This window comes from Ptychodera flava, chromosome 11 (assembly GCF_041260155.1).
Source record: "Ptychodera flava strain L36383 chromosome 11, AS_Pfla_20210202, whole genome shotgun sequence".
Lineage (NCBI taxonomy): Eukaryota > Metazoa > Hemichordata > Enteropneusta > Ptychoderidae > Ptychodera > Ptychodera flava.
Genome location: NC_091938.1, coordinates 30,550,846 through 30,571,465, shown reverse-complemented (window position 1 = coordinate 30,571,465; position 20,620 = coordinate 30,550,846). Strand labels below are relative to the sequence as shown.

General features: G+C 37.3%; 1 protein-coding gene across 2 annotated transcripts in view; it reads right to left on the bottom strand.

Annotated features, from left to right (window-relative positions):
• Positions 1-2,753: 2,753 nt before the first annotated feature.
• The window catches only part of LOC139144069 (uncharacterized), a 72,278-nt gene continuing 54,411 nt past the window's right edge, over positions 2,754-20,620 (bottom strand). Inside the window, exons 13-15 of one of the 2 annotated variants that reach the window (XM_070714721.1) lie at positions 16,709-16,905; positions 13,593-13,701; positions 2,754-3,070 (exon numbers count right to left, since the gene is read on the bottom strand). The gene's annotated coding sequence lies outside the window, so the exon portion shown is untranslated. The remainder of the gene's footprint in view (positions 3,071-13,592; positions 13,702-16,708; positions 16,906-20,620) is intronic. The other variant, XM_070714720.1, reaches the window with a different exon arrangement.

Below are 20,620 nucleotides of genomic sequence, written 5' to 3'. Positions count from 1 at the left end.
GAAACATTAGCTACAACGTACCCCCTCCCAATCCATTATAGACTCCAGCAAACTTTGCATCCCATAATCTACTTGGCTTTGCTTCATACATTGTGTCTTACGGGCAGGAAGGGGCACATTATTGCTTAAACGGTGGTTAAGAAGTAAAACATCTTAACTTCTACTTTAGTTACAAGATCACACCACTGGAGTAGCAAGAAAAGAAAGAGTAGCAGTTAATCTGTACTGATATCATTATACTGACTCTAAGCATATTAATGATAGTTTTGAACACTTGGTTCAAATATTGATGAGCCTGTCAAATCATATTATTTTCAGAAAGGAGTAATTTCCTACATGTGGAAGTATTTTAAAAGGAAAATGTATGAATAAACCAGCCAGAACAAATCCATTGACGTGATCTCCTTCTGGCTCAAAACTTTTAATGGTCACCTTTTTCAGGTAGGTACGTTATTCTAATACAGCAATGACTATGATGGTAATATATCTTGCAAAGGTTAACAAGCTAAAGATTGCATGCACAAAGACTGCTGTCAAGTCTACGCCATATACTGTTGTCATGATCTAAGAAATGTGAAGACATCAGTGCAATGAAATCAAAGCTCAAAATTTGGTTATTGTACGTGACTTACAAAGAATAGCGTCCTATTTGATATACATGTACCTTCACTGCAGCACACCCTGACACAAATTATGCTTTGCAAGTCATTTGCCATGCAAATGACACACAGGTATTTTGACTCCTTAACATGTATTCATGTGTATCTTAACAGGATGTCAAGAAATGTCACAGAACGCACTGAAGGCTTCTTGACTAAGCTATCTCAGTCTATACTATTGTAAAAGTAGTTATGACTAATTTATGTTAAAAATTTGCTTCTGCACTAAAGAGTTTTAGTCATCATATCAGCATGAACAAAACACTTAAAGGGAGGCGGTTGTTGGTACTGTGCTCAAAGGTTGTATGGGACTCATACAACCACTGTAAACATTGCATCCCGGGTACATTGGCAATTGATGAAAAAGAAATGATGTTTGTCACAATGTACACTGTAATATTAAATGTTGCAGATGTGTTGAGGCAAATGCATCTACCTATTGTGCATGAAGTACATTGTTTGTAAGAAAGTTGCAAAGGCACAGTTCCAACAACTATTTCCCTTTAATCATACACTTTTGATCAAACTTATTATGAGGAAAATCTAATATGAGTTAATTAATCTTTGTCACAGTTACAGACTTTATTAATGTCACTTCCATTTGTATTGCTCGAGTAACTTCAAAATTCCTGTTACTTAAAACTTACCGAAAATTTTAGAGTGAAGGCCAGTAATCTAAAGACTACTGCTTACTCTTGAAATAAGCTCCCTATTTGATTACTACATATTAAGAAGGATAAAGAAGAATCCTGACAGTACACATCAGTCTGTCAAATAAGAAACTGTCAAGCAAATACTATTCAATGCTCTTTCACGTATCTGCTATCAGACTAACCATGACATTTCTGTAGCTTATAGCCAAATGCATAGATTTTAGCAGAAGTATCACAACAACAAGACTAGTCTATCTATACACACAAGATCTGGTTCTAAAAAGAAAAACTGATAAGAAATGTTGCAAGTCATACTTGTCAAATGCATAACTGCTTCATATTCAAAGCTGTACAAATTTACACTTGTACTGTTTGCAACTCTCAGTACTCACATATTTGCGACTAATATACTGAGAAAGTAAATTTAAACAACAGTATTTATACTGCTTCATGTTTTTAGTCATCAAGACTAACTTTTACAGTTAAATGAGTTAAATGTACAATAAATGTATCACGTGAAACACCACACACACATTTGTAACCCTTCTTGTCTAGGGCACTGTTGAGGTTCCCTATGATTTGCCAACTTGTTCAACATACAAAGGTTGTATAAAAATACAGTAGAAGATTTTCAAAGGAATCTGGGTAAGTTACAATACAACACCCAGCAGAATTACCTTTTACATCTTGATGTTAGAGCCTGTTATTCACTTAAAATGACAAAAACACTACAGACACAATAAAGGTATGATATATTACTTGCCAGGAGTCACTAACTATTGCTTTTTATAAAGTAAAACCTGCCTTGCATTCTATGAATTAGGCTCTGAATACAATCAAGCTTTTATATTCAAAAAAATAACACAAATATTGTTTGTGATGAGTCTTTATGTTAGGCTTCCTTTGACAAATGATTAGAAACAACTGAGCAGATGAAAATCTTTTAATTTCTGGAAGCAACTGCAACACCCATGAGCTAATTTTTTGGTAAAATTTGTGTGTTAAACTATCTGGGGTGTGTGCTTACAGTTTGACCAAAGTCTATAAGAATATGTCAACACCGCAGATAAAGGAATACAGTTCCTTATATGAACTGTGGTTGAGAATATCACTAGTGCTATTACTGTGAAGTTTTGGGGCATTTGGTTTTGTAAAAGAGGTCACATTCCATTGTGAACCATTGAAATTAATTTGATTGTGAGCCTCTTCATGCAATGGTTTGATACAAAGCCAAGCATCATGTTAATCTCAAATTTTCTGACACAATAAATATTTCCATTGTTTTATCACCTATGTGTGCATGCATAACGGATTTGCAGTTAGGATTGTCTATACATGAAGGTTACATCTTGCAAATTAAGACAATAAACATTGTGGCAGTTGTGAAACAGCCTACAGTACAGGGAGAAATCATCTTGAATTGAAATAATGTTTTACTTATAATGAGACACCATTTGTCCATTTTACAGTTCATGATGGGGAAACTCGTAGAACATGAACAGCAAATCATGTATTAGTATCATAAGTACCAACACTGAATAACAGTATAACTTTACCTAATACATTTTGGCCTTGCACTAAAATCTAAAATTCATTTACTTTGAAAATTCCATCACTATTTACCCTACATACTGGGCATCTCTTGTTCTCGTTGAACGATCTCTGTGCACATGTCTCACAAAACCTGTAATGACAGCATGGGTGGAAAGCAATAGCTCTTCTATTGGTTCTGCAAATTACACAGATGTATGCTTGACCCTGTAAAATTGCAAATCAGAACATGTATATGAATTAACTGAAGTCGTCATATGTTGCACTGTTCCCCATAGCTGTGGATACACGGCGTTACTTGGTGTATCGATCATGCATGGGTCAGGGGTCATCGCCACTGGACTGCTGTGAGCCAACCCATAGACTTTTTTAGTAGTAACTGCAAAACTGATCCATGTCCCTATATGTCTGTCCCTATATGTCTGTATTGATATTATTTGAATAAATCAATCCACTTTATTATTTACCTACAACTGAATCAACAAATATGTGTATATTAACCTATTTTTCCAGTTTCTGTGACACTCACATATAGCGCATTAGATACATTAGAGGTCAAAAGTTCAAATTCGAGCAGAAAACGTTGACCAGTCACAGAAAAATGGTTGAAATATATGTTCTCAATGTTGAGACAGTTAGCAGGAGTACAGAATGAGCCACAGATAGTTTACCCTTAAGACGCCATAGACTTTCATGCCATACAGCCTCACATGCCAAGAACTTTTGAACCAACAAGTCATCGTTGATGACACAGTCCCACTTGTCCATTTTGTTATAATCTTTCGTGTCTAGGTAGCTGTGGTCTAGGTAGCTGTGGAATGACATTGATGCAACGGGTGCATCAGGCCTGTGACTTGCATAATAAAGTAATGTGAACGTTCAACAAAATTGTCCCATGTTTGCCTGTAATGACCATTGAAGGAACTTTTGATTACATCACACATAACGATGCCCTCAATGCCTCTAGTGTCATGATGGCACATACCATACACAAACATGGTTTGGTGGAATTTTAGAAATGGTATGGGATCGAGTATGTTGTTGTAATCAGCCATTTTGGATCATATAATGAAACAAATTAATGTGCACAAGAATGCAGCCATATCACGTTTAAACAAAATCAGTCCATCGAAGGACAGTGACCTATGTTTATGTTTCAAAGACATAAAAAAATCACACCAAAATTGAAATCAAATGGCTGTCTATTGACCATATGGATCATAGCACAAAATTAGTCGACATGCATATGTATGCCATTGAGTACTTTATCTTTGTACCAAGTCTCAACAACATTGGATAAGGAATATTTGCATATGATTAAGCCTCAAAGACATGAAGAAATCCAAAAATGACCATCTGGCAGAAATATGGGGAGAAATGACAATCTGGCAACCATATTGGAACATGACACGAAGTACATTGACATGTTGTATATGTATGCCATAGTGCATGATCTTTGTACCAAGTTTGGACAAAAATCGGTGTCATGACCTTTGAATTAAGCTTCAAAGACATGCAAAATTCCAACAAAATGGCAGTTCTGCAGCCATATTGGCTCCTATCGCAAGGTTAATTGATACATGCAAATGTATGCCATAGTGCTTTGCCTTTGTGCCATGTTTGAACAGAATCAGTTCAAGGATGTTTGAGTTATGGTTCAAAGACATGAAAAATCGCAAACAAAATGGCCGCCTCACGCCCATATTGGATTGTTTGCAATATAATTCTACATGCATATGTAGACCATAATGTTATGCCTTTGTGCCAAGTTTGAATAGAATCGGTTCAAGGATGTTTGAGTTATGGTTCAAAGACATGAAAAATCGCAAAAATATGGCCACCTTGCAGCCATATTGGATCTTATCGCAAAATAAATCGATGTGCATGTGTAGGCTATAGTGCTATGCCTTTGTGCCAAGTTTGAACAGAATCGGTTCAAGTATGTTTGAGTTATGGTTCAAAGATATGAAAAATCACAAAGAAAATGGCCGCCTCACGCCCATATTGGATTATATCCCAATATAATTCTAGATGCATATGTAGGCCATAGTGTTATGCCTTTGTGCAAAGTTTGAATAAAATTGGTTCAGCAGTGTCTGAGAAACAGCTCTGGACGGACGGACTGACGCACGGGACCTAATCTATATGTCCCCGCCAGACTTCGTCCGCGGGGACTAATAAACTTGACATGTTACACTTCTTTTAGACAGGTACAGTGTTTCCTGTTATTGGAAGCCCAGCCAAACCACGGACTATGAATTTGAAAGATCAGGAAATGGAGAAGCTTCAAGTAGTCTTTCCATGTTTGATTTAGCAATCAGGGGTAGGAAAATGGGCTTAAAATGCACATTTTTGGTTCAAAATGCGATGAAGATCTTATAGTCCAAAAGCCTGCAAATTTTTACACATTTTAAATGTCATGAAAAGACACATATTTGGATGAAAAATTCCGGCAGCGGAACTTATCAAATGTAAATAAACAAAAAATACCGCAATTATACGGTGTTGCTCAAATTTGATCAGAATTGGTATATACCAGTATGGGTTACCAATGATCAACAATAAATGTTGTTTCTATCTGTTCAGTGGAGGAAAATTCTACGTTGATGTTATGGCAATGATTTCTGCACAGTACAACCAGAAAAACAACAAGAAATATTTAAACCAGAAAAACAAGAATGACAAAAGTAATTAAGGTCTAACTTTAGGTACTGGAGGTCAACTTTAGCAACATGCATAGCAGAAACAAGCCCCTCTTGGTTTAGTATAAACGGTCTTCCCCCATCTACTGTCTATGGTTGCAGCTGGTCTGTTAATATGTAACAGTTCATAAACAATGACAGGAAATGAGTCAAGATCAGTGGAGTTTGCCTTTTCTCACTGGCATATGCCTCCTGCACATTTGCAGGATTTCACTTTTTCTTACCTCATTTGCACATTTTTGACACTAATGTGTTCATTTGAACAAATTCACATCTCAACTCCTGCATCTACCTGTACACCAAATACTGAGATGGTACCTTTGGCGGTATGGGAGCCTTTGTGTGTGACGGACATACATCCGCACATACCCACAAATATACAGACATACAGACATGCAAATCAGATGCAAATGACTGATTCAGCTTATACGATAACCTCACATTGGTACACCAAATGTGAGCTAACAAACGATTGTTGGTATTTGTCAATAATATAAATACCACATACCCTTCAACACAGTTACACAAAAGCATATAACACACGTGAAATATAGCTTAAACACTACAGAATATGAATGAGCAAAATGATTGCATTTCCTAAACAAGATCTTTTATTCATTTATCTTTGTTTATTTGTTTGTTTGTTTGTGTATTTATTTCTGGCATTGAAAGGTGAAACCATGTAACCAGGAAAAATCTTTGCTTTTGTTTTTTTATTTGGATTCTGATTGCTATCAGATATGATTCAGTTGTTGTTGTAACACTACAGTTATGGAATGAATGTTGCCATTAAAGTTAGAGAGGATATGTTTGAGAGGTTTTGGCATTGCAAGTAAACACAAACAACTAATTTGATTGAATATCAGGCAACAAGCTGCCATCTTACAAGAGAATTCAAATCAGAGCCCGTATGCAGCTCAGTTATTAGCTACCTTGTGATTGGCAAACGACGAAAAACTTCGCCACAAAATCATACTACCTGAACTTCTAAGAAAATAAATTCGGTTCAAGAATTAGATAAAATAAGTTTGAGGTACAATAAGAATGACATTTGCCTCTGAACGCTTTCAATAACCTTACCGGTCCTGATGTTCGATTACGACATCACCGTTATGATCATGACAGTCAAGGTGAACACATACGAAAGTTTGATCACATATTTTGACGAGCAAGCAACAAAATTCGCCAGCAAATGAACAGAAACCAATAAATATGAAATAAATAATTACACATCTGGTATATTTTGACGAAAGAATATTTTGGGTTTGAAATTATGACTCACCCCACTATACGAATTTTATTTATTTCATTTACTACACAAGCGACCTAACGGCCGATATAGCTCCGCTGTATTTTATAGAGAATAACTATTTTTGACACATGTTGATGAAGGAGGTGGAAATCTTTGATAGCTCAATGCAGTGGCCAGAAAAAAGTGGCAAAAATAGCTGCAAAAATACACAATTGAAGATTTCATAATACTTTGAATATATCACAGCGGATCATCCCTAAGAACATGTCAACCAAAACTATCTGATGAGTAGTTTTTTGAGAATAAAATTCTCTGACCAAAAATGGCAACAATAGCCCCCAAAAACAAATATTGCAGATTTCATCATAATTTCAAAAGATCAAATTTAGTTCATCTATAGAAACCTGTATACCAAATTTCAAAGCTGTTACACCAGTTCTTTTTGAGAAACACATTTTTTAACCAAAAATAGCTTAAATTGCCCAAAAAATTCAAAATTGCAGATTTCATCATAATTTCAATAAATATCATTGAGTTCATCTATAGAATTCTGTATACCAAATTTCAAAGCTATCAGAGGAGTACTTTTTGAGAAACACATTTTTTGACCAAAAATGGCTAAAATTGCCCCAAAAATACAAAATTACAGATTTCATCAGAAATTCAATATATATTACTTAGCTCATCTGTAGAAACCTGTATACCAAATTTCAAAGCTTTCAGACCAGTACTTTTTGAGAAATACATTTTTTGACCAAAAACGGCCAAATTGCCCAAAATTACAAAATTGCAGATTTCATCATAATTTCAATAAATATCATTAAAGCCACACTTTTCAATCCCAGGTTCTCGCATTAGTGGAGTTCTCCTCCCAGTCAAACACATGGCCAGTATGATGTTTGATTTCTATAACAGTAATTACACAAACTGATCTCAACCTTTTGTCACATTTTGCTAATCCTGCAAGCAGAGTTTATGCAAGCTTTTGATTGACGGTCGGTTCAAATCGCCAACAGTCATTGATTCCCCACCACAAATACTCAAATTTCCTAAAAAATTGTCTTTCAGTCGCGTTAGACTTTGAATATAACCACAGGGTTCGATCGGCAGCAATTTTAGTCTGACCGCTTGGCAGTCTGTCTGTGTTTTTGCGGCTGGGGAAAACTAAACAGTGGCATTTTCTGGAGGGTGTGCCCACGTTTTGCCTGTTTGGTGTCCACCTACACAATGAACGCCGCCATAGCTTGGCGTCCTTTTAAAGGGAGGCTCCGCCTTTAAGGTGATCTATACGAACATGTATACAAAATTGCAAAGCTATCAGATGAGTAGTTTTGAAAATACACATTTTTTGACCAAAAATGGAAAAAATTGCCCCCAAAATACAAAATTACAGATTTCATAAGAAATTCAATATATTACTTAGTTGACCTATAGAAACCTGTATACCAAATTTCAAAACTGTCAGACCAGCACTTTTTGAGAAATACATTTTTTGACCAAAAATGGCAAAAATTGCCTTAAAAATGCAAATTTGCATATTTCTGCACAATTTGAACAAATCTGAAATAGATCATCCCTAGGGACATATGTACCAAATATCAAAGCTATCTGACTGGTAGTTTTGAAGAAGAAGATTTTTAAAGATTTTTTTACCAAAAATGACAAAAATTGCCTTAAAAATACAAATATGCAAATTTCACCACGATTTAAACAAATCTGACTGAAGTCACCCTAAGTAAATTGCATATCAAATTTCAAAGCAATCGGACAAGCGGTTTCAGAGAAGAAGATTTTTTTACCAAAAACACCAAAAAATGCCCCAAAAATACAATTATGCAAATTTCACCACGATTTGAACAACCTTAGGTGAGGTCATCCCAAGTGAACTGCATATAAAATTTCAAAGCAATTGGACTTGCGGTTTCAGAGGAGAAGGCAATTGTCGACGGACGACGACGGATGGCGATGACGGACGACGACGGAAAATCAACCTATTTGATAAGCTCTGCGTCGCTGACAGCGGAGCTAAAAAAGAATATGTTATAGACATAGGAATATGACATTAAGTCAACAGTTCAGAACATGCCACGTTGTACGTTTGTACACACAAACCTGTGATTGGCAGCCATCTTGACCGTCTCGATACACAGTGAAGAGTACCTCGATACCAAGTTTACTTTACATACCTGATCATTCCAAAATCACATATTAAACTAAGATTTAGTTAAAACTTTTCAAATTTCTTCATCATTAATGTTTTCAGCCGACAAAACCTAACTGACAGACTCAAACTTGAGCTTTCAGTTTCAGAGAGGCTGGTCAACGCGATGCTCCATGATGACGCCATTCGAGTTGCTCTTCAACTTCAAAATCATGTTCGACTGATCGACAAAAGTCTTCATTTTCTGAGAAAATATCCTCAAAAAATACCAAAATATGTCATTTCTATCAAGAAATGGCTAATAACTTGTCACAAATCCATAGTCTTTAGGATATACCGCAGAGTAAAGCATTCAGAATGTCTCTCATTTCGGCGGAGTCAGCGAACAGATCTGATTAGTTGACCGGATTTCCTTGAAAGGTCGCTCAAATTGCTGGAAATTGCCGTAGCTACATCAGATGATGTCATTATTTTTGTCCTTATATGGACCTGAAGTGGGTTCAAAGGGTAAGGAATGAATTTATTTGTCAGGTGACCTCTTACACGCAGGAAATCAAGGTCCAAACCTTGCCTTAGAGAACCTAAGGCCGTGTACGGATATATCCATGCGTGGCGCTGAGCATGAGTTGGGTGTGTATGGATATATACAGATATGGCCTTTTAAGGGTTAATATAATAATAATAATAAAGTGGATACAGATTTATTTATTCAAAAACTACTAGATTTCATTGCTTTGCATGCTAAATCAGCGACACAAGTTGGTGTTGTTGTTAAATACATTAACAGCCTATGGGTTGGCTAGTAGCAGTCCTGTGACCGTAACTCTTGACCTGAGCGCGATCATATATATTATAGCCCAAACATGGGACTATGTGCCCGAGAGCAGGTGACCATTTGCCCTCCTTACGTCGGGCAAATGGTCTCCTGCCCCGAGGGTACATGGTCCCATGTTTGGGCTATAATATTTTTATTACATGCCTCTCTTACTCAGTTTTCACTCAAAATATTTAGATTCATTGGCAAATGATAATCCAATGGTTTATTTCTTAGACGAAAATCTGTAAACAATGGAACGATTTTCATCATCGAATGGTGAAATGATAAACTACTGTTAAGCGGTTTATCAATTTTTTTTCTGCAAAATTTTCCAAACCGGATTTCCTGTGCAAAACATAAAATTTCGACATTTTTACATAAAAATGTTGTCAAGTTGAAAATAGTTCCGGTTCACTTTCAGTCCAATGATGACTATAGTCCAATGATGACTATGTGGCCCGCGACGTCATCGACGAGTTACCATTGAATCCTATGGAGCACGCGATGTTCGATATACGAGGCATGCAATAAATACGTCACAGCACCACTGCCTGCTCACAGCTAACTTACCCACTGCCATGGGCTCTTGCAGTCTCCTTGATTTTGCAGTTTAAAATGAAATGTAAAAGTGAATGATATTGACTGCCTAATTCCATGACAATGCAAGTGTTTCCAACATAGATCCTAAACTGGCATTCACAGTTACCTGCAATGTATACTTTACCTGAAATGAGTCGTTTTAGCCATATTGCATATGAATGTATGAAATGTAACTTCTTTAAAGTGTTCTCCCTGAATAAGGTAACAGGGGCGTGGTGCCCTCTTATAAATTCTGAGCACCCCTTTTTGTCAGAAATGAAAAAGATTAATTTTTTTGAAAAAAAATACCGTCAATGATGCTGTACCTTCTCTAATGTGTGGCCAGGTCAGGTAATAGGTTGTTGGCATGGAGTTGTTGGTAAATAGTTGATGATGTAGGGGCATGAGGTGGGATATGGACCCAAAGAACCCAAAAGATGATTAAATACATCAATCAAAAAAATTCTAAGCTACAGTATAAACTGCCTAAAGATAGTTCAATGTGGGAAAAAGTTAAATAATTCAGAAATAAGAATTCACACTCCAAAATAGTAATGACGCACTTCCTTACTGACCTGAGTGCATGTGAAATACACAACCTGGCATCTGTAAATTAAATGTATACCAAGTGATCATTTTAAGTCACTTTTAACTGTTTTTAATGGATTTTCCAAAGAGTCCTGTGAAAATGATGAAAAACGCTTATCTGGTCTTGTGTTTGTATAACCTCATGGCTGATAATTGTCATAGTATTGAAAAAAATTGAAAGTGAAGAAATTACTGTTTTTAACAGGCATATTTTCCTTGAAATACATGACCGTGTAAAGAATATATGCTAAAAGTGTTTAAGAGTAAATTTCTTTTTAAAAAATAATTTAATCTGTGACCAAAGGATTTTTATTCTTTGAGTTTACAAATTCAAACATTGCAATTTGTTCAATCATCTTGTGCAGTACAAAATTTATAAAATGACTGAAAAACAAAAAAAATTGGCAGAATTACAGTCTTTGTGATGTAAAATTATGGGTTGACATCACGATAACTGTTAATCTGTTTGAAGTACTAATATACTATAATTTAAAAAAGAAAAGTTCATGCAGAAACGGTAAAATATATTGTCAGCAATGTAGTGTTAATTTTGACTTTACATCAAAATATGCCTTTGCTGGATACCAAATATATAGGGCGAAATATTAAAATCAGCCATGTTCAGCAAAATCCACACAACAGCATTGATCCTTTTCTAATTGCATTTGATTTGCTTATGTTATCTTTGTATGACAGTCAGTACAATATGGAACTTGAACACAACACAGTGAATAAGTATGCTGTAAATGAAATGGTGTGGCTGCATCCACATGGAGCAATAGGAGTGCCTTTGTCTCTCACCCCTCATTTCCAACCTGTCCCATCCCTGAAAAAATAGTTTGGTCTTATATTTATAATGTTAATAATTTCTGTATTTGTTAAAATGTGCGCATCTCAAAAACTTTTGATCATAAACATTTTCATTGTTTTTTATAGCTGACCAGTCAGTTAACCTGTTTATATTGAATATTTGCGCATTTTACCGCAGTATTTGACATTTTCTGAATACCTTCTTATTCAGTTTGTCATTTTCTAAAAGTTTAAATGCTCCATTGTGTGGTCAAGCTTTCCACAAGCATTAAATGTGGTACTTCATATAGGAGGGTCTGCCTCTAGAGGGCGGGCACCATGAATAGTGTTTGTTGGTTAATTCTTCCACGTAAACTTCTGATTGTACTGTAAACATTGAACATGGCCGACGTCCGATTTTCCTGTCTAAAACTTTCACTCATTTTCGTTCATATGACTCTGAAACTCCAGGAAACGATTGGGAAGAAAGGGTTATCTTGAAATATTGAGGTACTCGCCGATATTTTGCAAAATTAAATGAGAAAAAATGCAAGGAAAATGCCGACAGGTTTACACAATGACAGTTTTCAGACTCGGAGGCATATGATCATCTCTGCAGATTATGCAACAGGCCAAGATCACGTGAGGCTGTGAGGGGATATCCACGCAACTCAGTACCAAACACTAGCGCTCACAGAGTGAGCAAACACAAAGTGAGTACCCCTAACGTCAGCTCAGTAGTCTGTAATAGATTGTAGTCAACTAAGAAACCTTGGAGAAAGGCTTAACACTGTGGCTATGCCGCTAAGTCCCTTTTCATTTTTGTCATAGCTCAAAATCGTTCTCCCACACCTCAACCTGAGCCATGAACACCCCCACCAGTTTATGATATGACCCATCACAATGGCATGACGTCAACGGATCTTGACAGACGGAAGTCTTGACAGACGGAAGTACTTGACAGCAGCATACTGGTTTTCAACTCTAATACCTTCTCTGTCTATAAATAGACACGAGAAGGTAATAAAACAATAAAATATATGGGGAAAAAAGTTGACAGTGATTTACAAGCAAAATGCAAGTGTGAGCGTCGATCCTGCAGGCTGCACACGTAATTCTCATCGATCTTGCAAATCTCGCGAGTTTGTGATGTCCCCCAAGATCATAAGCCCATGTGCAACTCATTGATGGCAGCCATATTTGCATGGCACAGGCCGTAACGTTAGCCACGGTCCCTCCATAGGGACTGAATTAGGTAACTGACTTAGCTGAGTAAACATGCCAAGGAGCTTGAGGGTAACCAAGGACAGCAGAGTACTCTGAAGTTTTTATAGGAGGTTAGAATTTCGCTTGTGTATTCCTTCCCAAAGCAAAATGACCTATTTTTAGGCTCGGTCGGATGTGTACGTGTATCAGGCTGAGAACACATAAGCTTAAGTGTTATGGTGATAATTTTGACATCGATGAATAAACGTATGTCTGTCGCTATGTTTTCGTTTTCAACAAATGTAATCTTCATTGAAATCAGTGAACTGGAATAAAAGTTATGGAACACTGTCTCAGATTTCTTTTCCTTTGAGTTTCTTATATGAAAAAAATCTGAAAAAATACTCCCCAAGTGCCACCAAATAACACCATTTTAATCTCTGTTTTTCAAAAGCTCCAACGGCAGTCCCCCCTGCTGACCTCCCCCGCGACCGCTTACACGGTTGCTTGTGGTGCTTCACACCAAGTCATCGCCCTCTTGTAAAAAAATCCTGGGGAGAACACTGCTTCTTCTCAACAGCATGGTTTGGCACAATATCCACAGCTGCTAGCTTAAAGTTTTTGGTATTACTAACCTCCAACTCAGAACAGATGCTGTTGCATGTTTGTGCCACATCTTCACACAGTCCCTTTGTAAAGTCTTTGTCTTTTGTTTTTGTTTTTGCCTGCTTCACTTCATCAGCTCTGAGTGAGAAAAAAAATACAATTTGTTATCCATTTGCATGTGTTTATATATTGTAACACTAGCATGATTTATTCAGCTACATTAATTTTTGAGGGTTCATCTATTCACGAAAATTCTTGATGTTAGGGAGCGTTCAGTTTTTACGGCCTGGGGGGGGGGGGCCAGCAAAATCTTGTCGCCGGTGTTCAAAAAAATATAGACCCCCCTGCATTTTTTGTGAAAAAAATGATGACCCCCCCCTTTGTCAGACGAAAAAAATTGATGACCCCCCCCCCCCCCCCCCCGAAAAATAACCAAAACCCATATGTCAAATTTACCCGCATGGCATGGATTTGAACTCCGGTACGTGGCGCACTTTATTCGATGCCAGTGCACAAACTTCTCAGCCACATCCATTGAAACGTCTGTTAATTAGGACGACTGTAAGGCAATTTTTAACTTCATTTCCATAGACAACTCATGTCCATGGACATTGTATAAAGTAAACTTTATCGGAGTGGTTCGCCAAAGGCAGCCCTCCGGTTAAGAGGGTCATGGGCCATTACGTAAAGTCAACTTTATTCTAGTGGGCCACCAAAGATGGCACGCCGGTAAAGAGGGTCGATCATGGCTATTGCATAAAGTAGACTTTACTGGACAGGGCCGCTGAAGGCGCGCGGCCATTACCATTATTCAGTGCATGATCCCAGGGGTCCCTCAAAAATGTTTCTAATACAAGCCGCGGCTTCAATTGGGAATTTTACGGTAAGATTGCCGTGGGGTATTACATAAAGTCAATTTATTGTAGTGGGTCGCCGGAGGCGGCCCGCCAGTAAAGAGGGTCAATCATGGCCAATGCATGAAGTAAACCTAATTGGAGTGGGCCGCCAAAGGCGTCTGCCCGTTAAGAGGGTCATGGGTAATACATAATGTATATTTATTGTAGTGGGCTGCCGAAGGCGGCCCGCCGGTAAAGAGGGTCGATCATGGCCATGGCATAAAGTGAACTTTATTGTTGGTATTATGTTTTTGAAAATGTGGTGACCCCCCCCTTTCCTACCAGTGAAAAAGCGATGACCCCCCCTTTGCGGATTCTAAAATTATGATGACCCCCCCCTGGATTTTGCCGGCCCCCCCCCTGGCCGTAAAAACTGAACGGTACCTTAGATAATGTTTAATGGTCAAGAAAATGTTACTTTGATGTTCACTTTTGCTCTCCTAGCATGGACTAGTATCAACAAAAAGTTACAAACCCTATGACAAGAGCAAATAGAAATTTTACCTAGATTGCCATTTTTGACTTTAATCCATGCCTCACATATCAAATGTCATGCACCGCATAGGATTTAAAGGTGCTGTAACTTTTTTGGTGTAGCTGGCTACATGGCCATCACTTGACTTGACCATATTGGATCGCATCACAAAATAAATTGATATGTATGACATAGGGAGTAATCCTTGTACTAAGTTTGAATGAAATTGCTCTCGGCATCGCTAAGATATCTGCATGAGCACATGCACGCATGCATGCATGGACACACACACAGACATGAACAAACCTATAAGTCCCGACAGACATTGTCCGGAGGGATTAAAAATTATGTGAGAGGCATTTAATATAACACTATAGAACTATTTAGGGACTTTGCGCCCTTGAGGCAGGAGACCATTTGTCCTGAGGTCCGCCAAATGGCCACCTGCCCTCAGGCACATAGATAGTCGCTTGTTTGAGCTATAATATATAATGTCATTGATAAACAATGCAAGTATTAACTTTCTGTAGTATCCTATCACTTTTCAGTTATATAAGGTATGACAAAGCTCATCTACCAGTATACAAATTTATGCACTTTTATTGAACACTAATCTTGAACCTTCAACAACTTTCAAAAATATATATATCAAATTGTTGAAGGCAACAAATATTTTGACAAGAATTTTCCCACCAAAATTTCTGTGCAAAAGTTTTCGGATTTTACAAACTTTTCTGTAATTTTTTTGGCTAAGTTTGGACAGATGAACATCACTTTCCATTGGCTACAGTTTTTGATCAAAATTTTGGGGAAGTCTGAAAAACAAATTGTCAGGAACTTGAAAAAGTTGTTTGCATTTTGGTATATTTTATAAAGGTGGCAAAATGATATGGTGAAATTACAGGTTGAATTAATTTTCGATTTTCTCTCACCCTTCTCAATGCACAGTACGGTAAAATTCCCAATTGAAGCCGCGGCTTGTATTAGAAACATTTTTGAGGGACCCCTGGGATCACGCACTGAAGTCCCGGTGCGGCTTCAATTACGTACATTTCCTGCGTTTCGATATTTTTCTCAATGCTCACCAAGCATTGCAGGGGCAATCGCTATTGTTATGCAAATTAGTACCAATGAATTCTGCGTGAATAAATTACCCGCATAAAAAGCCCCTACCCTAGTGTAACGCCAATATAGAAACGTTAGGAGAGTGTATTTGGTCGTTAAACTTGGTAAAATTCCTTTTAGATAATAAGGAAACTATTAATATATGTTAAAACAATGGGAAACTGGAGTTCTCTTGACAGCATCATAAGGAAAATGACAAGTTTTTCCAGTACTTTCTTGATTCTCTGACCCTGCTGAACCCCGTCCCCTAAATAGAATAGTCTCACTAAGGTCGGTCATGCTGACCAGCAGCAAGCACGATGTCTTTGTTTCAAGTTTAGGGGTTTTTGGATGCTGAAATTTCACAAAAATGTCACTTCTGTATTCAGAGATTGTACAATCAATTTCTTTAGACCTGTAAGTCGATTTTGAAAGCGATAGAAGATCAAATGGTTTTGAAAAAAATCGTGCATAAAATTAGCATAAATTAAGCGTCCATGGCAGATGGGTCCCCTTGATTTACAGCTGTCTTGTGTTGCCGAACCGGTGGCTCATACTCGGATAGTGCAATAAAGGCAAGTGAATGACCTTTGGTAACTTTACTGGCATGTTTTTGTGAACTGTTTTGTGGTTTACTGTTTCTGCCTGTATTTCAACATATGACACTTACTTTGCTGTAAGTTGCTTTCTATATTCTACAACTCTTTCCACCAAGACTGTATGTCTATGGTCAAGCTCCTTGGAGTAGTTTTTAAGTTTGTCTTCTTCTTCTTGGATTTTCTCCATTGTCTCCTTAACTTCTTGATGTTTCCAATGAGACTCATTGTCAAGTCTCTTGATGAGTTCTTCTTTTTCTTTTAATTCATGCTTTAATATCAACAAAGCAGGAGAGTCATGATCATCATATGCGTATTTATTTATTTATTTATTTATTTATAATATTCATCCACAGCGGACACGATACGTGTACCGACAAAGGATAGGATGACTGAAACAGGTGCGAACCACCTATACAAAGCCAGTCACCCTAATGAAATGAAATATGTACAAATGAAAAAAGCAAACAACAATAACATACAGGAGATAAAAAATGAAGAAAGTCTAAAACAAATCAAATAAAATCTACATAGGTCTACACCTGCTACACAGACAACGAGAAATCCACGTACAAGTGTTGTCTGGATCAAAACAGTTATAAAATTTATCCCAATACCATTTCGTCAATGTTACTCTAAATGTACAAAGTGAAGCAGTGGTTCTAATTGTCGCCGGTAAATTGTTCCAGAGAATGACTATTCTATTAAAGAGAAGGTGTTGGAAAGTGACAGTTTTACAATGGTTTCTATCCAGTGCATTTGTATCAGCACTAGAACGTGTATTAATTTTAGATGAGTGAGTTTTGACATACTTATGAACATTTAAAGAGTATTTCCCAGTAGAGCATTTATAAAAGAAAATCAGATCAAGAATCTCCCTGCGAAATGAGAACGGTAAAAGGTTTACAGCAACTAATCTTTGTTTATAATTAATGTCAGTGGGATAATTAAGAATATACCTTGTTGCTGCTCTTTGGATTTTTTCAATTTTTACTAAGTTGCGCTTAGACTGGGCTGCCCAAACGACACTTCTGTACTCCAGATGACTACGCATTAGTGAACAGTAAAGAGCTTTAAGTGTTTTAGAGTCACATTTGTAGCCACAAGTGCGCTTGATCATGCCAAGCAATCTATGAGATTTCATGCAAATACGATCAATGTGAGTATTCCAATTCAAGTCGAAAGTGAGATCAACACCTAAATCACAGTATTTTTTAACTGATGCTAAGTCATTACCATTCATGATATAATCAAAATTCAGAAAATTTTTACATCGTGTAAAGTGGAGGACATTGCACTTTCCTGTATTAAAAGTCATACCCCATTTGACACTCCAGCTATAAAGAGAATGAATATCTCTCTGTAAAGCTTCACAATCTTGTGAATTTTTTATCACACGAAAACACTTGGAGTCATCAGCAAAGAGAGCTAAGGTAGTCTTAGGAGATACACAGACGGGCATATCATTGACATATAATAAAAACAAGTCATCGTTGATGACACAGTCCCCACTTGTTAATGGGTACTTTGATTACAGGTCCTCAGAGAGGATAGAGTCCTCTTCATTAGGTCTGTGATAAAAATACTTTTGAATAAATTCGCTTGATACATGTCTGAGCTGTAGTTCAGGACATGAAAAAATCGTAATAAAATGGCCACATGGCGGCCTTATTGGATCGTATCACAAAACAAATCAATGTGCATATGTATGACATAGGTCAATGTCCTTGTACCAACTTTGAATAAAATCTGTTGAAATATGCCTGAGTAATGGCTCCGTACATGAAAAAATTGTAATAAAATGGCCGCCTAGCAGCCATATTGGATTGTATCACAAAACAAATTGACATGCATATGTATGACATAGGTCAATGTCCTTGTACCAGCTTTGAATAAAATCGGTTGAGATATGCCTGAGTTATGGCTCTATACATGAAAAAAATTGAAAAAAAATGGCCGTAAGGCAGCCATATTGGATTGCATCACAAACAAATTCATGTGCATATTTATGTCATCGGTATATGTCCTTGTACCAACTTTGAATAAAATCAGTTGAAACATGCCTGAGTAATGGCTCTATACATGAAAAAATTGTAATAAAATGGCCACACGACAGCCATATTGGATCGTACCACAAAACAAATTGACATGCATCTGTATGACATATGAAGTAATCCTTGTGACAAGTTCGAATGAAATCACTCCAGGCATCTCTGAGATGTCTGCGTGAACAGACGCACGCACGCACGCACGCACGCACGCACGGACATGACCTATAAGTCCCCTCGGATGGTGTCTGTGAGGACTAAAACCATCTGCACAAAGTTTCATCAAATTTGGTACAGTTGTACCAGAAACAGCGCTCCAATCTTGAATTATGCAAATTAGACCTAATTATGCATGCCATACCAATATAAATAGACCTGCATGTGAATGCCATAGTGTAGTATCCTTGTACCAAGTTTAAAAAGAATTGGCACAGGAATATCTCAGATATCTGCATTCATGAGCCCTATGCATAGACACAGCATTAGTATTAATTTCATCCTGGAACCCCTGTGGATCATACCTGGGACCCCTGTGGATGGATATCAAATACAGGAAAGAAAACGGCCGTCACACAGCCATTTATGATCAAATCATTACAAAAATCGGCGTGCATATATATGTGATAAGGATTAATATAGGTACTAACTTTCAATGCAATCGCGCCCGGCATCTCTGAGAAATTTACGTGAACAAACGTACAGTCGTAAAATATAGGAAACAAAGTGGCCGCCACGCAGCCATTTTAGACCAGATCAAACTAAAAATCAATGTGCATATGTATAACATATAGAGTAATCTATGTACCAAGTTTGAATGGAATCGCTCTTAGAATCACTGAGAAATTTGCGTGAACATACGCACCATCATCAAATACAGGAAACAAAATGGCTGCCAGACGGCCATTTTGAATAGGATCGTAAAACAAAGCGACGTTCATATGTATGGCATAGATGATAATCTTTGTACCAAGTTTGAATCAAATCGCTACAGGCGTCTCTGAGATATCTGCGTGAACGGACGGACGGACAGACGGACGCACAGACGTACGCACGCACACACGCACGCACGGACATGACCAAACCTATAAGTCCCCCCGGACGGTGTCCGTGGGGACTAATAAAAAAGGACCTAAAATGGATCCCTGGGGAACTCCTGAAGGAACAGGCAACCAATCTGAGCATTCACCTTCAACTACCGCTCTCTGTCTTCGATGTGACAAATAATTAGAGAACCAGTTATGCAGCATACCATTAAAATCAAAAGAATGCAACTTATTTAATAATTTGTCATGAGGTACTTTGTCAAATGCCTTTGAGAAGTCCAGATAAAGCATATCCACCTGTCCTCCTTTATCTAAGACTTCTCCAATGTCATGAACAATTTGTACAAGTTGGGTACTACATGACTTCCCCTTGCAGAAACCATGTTGTAAACTATATATCTTTTCAGATAAGATTGGATAAACTCTATTGAATAAACACCTTTCCATCAATTTGCTGGCTGAGCTCAACAAAGAAACAGGTCTATAATTACAAACGTCTTCCCTCAGACCTTTCTTATACACAGGAATAACATTAGCATGTTTCCACTGTGATGGTAGCTTTCCCGTATTCAATGACATGTTAAAAAGGTCACACAGAGAAGGGGATAACTCCCTGGCACATTCCCGAAGAAGACGGGGAGATAACTTGTCATTGCCCACAGCCTAATTGGGATCTAAATTTTTAAGAACATTGTAAACTTCATCAACTGTAAAAACAATATCACCCAAGGCAGGATTTGAATGGGCATCGCTATTGAAATTAAATTCACTATCAGTACAAGTACTATCATGATTAAAAGTTGAATAAAAAAAATCATTAATCAGTATGAATATTAAAGAGGCACTCCCACTTGGTAACATTTTTAAAACACATTTTTTTAATGCCAACGGTCGA